At 40.7% G+C, this 2,176-nt stretch overlaps 1 non-coding gene across 1 annotated transcript; it reads left to right on the top strand.

Moving 5' to 3' along the window:
* The first annotated feature begins 2,017 nt into the window (after positions 1–2,017).
* On the top strand, positions 2,018–2,176 carry LOC120912461. The gene has a single exon (XR_005743066.1). It is a non-coding gene; the product is annotated as a U1 spliceosomal RNA (small nuclear RNA).

Below are 2,176 nucleotides of genomic sequence, written 5' to 3'. Positions count from 1 at the left end.
AATTAGAAAGCACAGTATTGTACTATAAAAAGGCATTTGAAAAAATAAATGTATTAAATTGCATTCAGGTCTTCAGAATATTGCAATCGTTTATCAGTGCATCATGGGTGCAATGCACAGGATCATGCATTGTCTACTCCCAGCCCCCAGTTATAAGGTTGGAAGAAGAAAACAATTAACTAGAAGGTTGGGGGCACAATCTGTGGGTCCCTCTGCCATGGTGGCAGATGGGACTTGTAGTCTTTCCATTCACAGATCCATGAATGTATGATGCGGCTGTGTGGGTGAAGCAATTCTACAGGAAGAAACATCCCACGGTAAGGTAAGTGTGGGTGTGATGTGGTTTGAGGCTGTGGGGGGTGGGGAATGTAACCATGTTTCACGTTACACCTTAAATATGGGTGTAAAATGCATCATGGTATGAAGGATGGACTATGTCTTTATTGCTTAGAGTGCATTGGAGACTCAAAGCTCTGACATGAGATAATTCCCATTCATTTGAATTAATGGGCGGGGGGGGGGGAAGTAAAATGTCGCATACACACGATCGGACATATTCCGACATCAAAACCGTGGATTTTTTCCCGACGGATTGTTCGCTCAAACTTGTCATACACACGGAAACACAAATGTTGTCGTAAATTCCCGAACGTCAAGAACGCGGTCACATAAAACACTACGACGAGCCGAGAAAAATTAAGTTCAATGATTCTGAGCATGCGCCTAATTGATTCCGAGCATGCGCAGGATTTTTGTGCGTCGGAATTGGCTACAGACATTCTGAATTTCCGACAAGAAATTTTATTGTCGGAAAAATTGAGAACCTGCTCTCAAACATTTGTTGCCAGAAATTCCGACAGCAAATGTCCGATGGAGCATACACACGGTCGGATTTTCCGACAACAATCTCACATCGAACATTTGTTGTCGTAAATTCCGACCATGTGTATGCGGCATAAGTCATATGATAGGGGCTTTACAAAGGATTTTATGAACGTTATGTAAAATGGAGGCACAGTGGGAACTAACACTTCTGTTTAACTGTGTGGACCAGTGTGAGCAGACCCTTAACGTTGTTTTTCAGCATGTCCCAACTTCATCATTAAAACGACATTGCCTACACACCATCGTTTTTCAAAAATGATCTAGCAAAGCGTGGTGACGTACAACACGTACGACGGCACTATAAAGGGGAAGTTCCATTCGCCTTTGGGCTGCTTTAGCTGATTCCGTGTTAGTAAAAGACGATTCGCGCTTTTTTGTCTGTTACAGCGTGATGAATGTGCTTACTCCATTATCAACAGTAGTTTTACCTGAACGAGCGCTCCCGTCTCATAACTTGCTTCTGAGCATGCGCGGGTATTTTACGTTGTTTTAGTCCACACACGATCATTTTTTACAACCCGAAAAACGACATAGTTTAAAACGACGTTTAAAAATGCAGCATGTTCGAATTTTTTTTTTGTCGTTTTTCAGAACCTGAAAAATGATGTGAAGCCCATACATTTTAAATGACGTTTTTGAAAAACAAAGTTTTCTTAATGCCGAAAAATTGTCGTGTGTACGCGGCATTAGTCCTGATTCCTGAACATAACTAAAACAGAAATATGTACAAAACACCATGCATTCAATTTAAATGTGGTTAATTCAAATCCATAATCCAATAACCCCTAACTGTTTAAAAACAATTATGCTACAAATATCCCCTGTGTTCCTTGAAATTAAACATCTGATAACATTTTATTTCAGATTAGTAGAAGTGAATATTTAAGTAATAGTTCCTAGAAAACTTGGAACAAAGTTCTAGTCTGATATGCTGATTGCAAGCCAAAGGGATGAATTGGAAAAGGGCAACAGATCAGGACAAAGAAAAGTCCGCAATGGAGACAGTATGTTAAAAAGTGCCACCAATTAAAGATCATGGGTACCCAATGGAGACAGACCCATGGATAATAAAAGCTCTGCACTATTTTTAGATTTGTTCTTTTTATTGTATCATCAATAATTATATAAAATATGTCTTACCTGGCAGGGGAGACACCATAATCATAAAGGTGGTTCTCCCAGGGCAAGGCTCGGCCATTGCACTCCGGCTGTGCTGACCCCTGCGATTTCCCCAAATGCGGGAAACTCGACTGCATAATTTGTGGTAGTGGGGGACTGCGTTCGCGCTTTA

Source organism: Rana temporaria, chromosome 8, assembly GCF_905171775.1.
Source record: "Rana temporaria chromosome 8, aRanTem1.1, whole genome shotgun sequence".
NCBI lineage: Eukaryota > Metazoa > Chordata > Amphibia > Anura > Ranidae > Rana > Rana temporaria.
The sequence above is the reverse complement of the archived record's forward strand: the minus strand, read 5'-3'. Positions and strand labels throughout refer to the sequence as shown.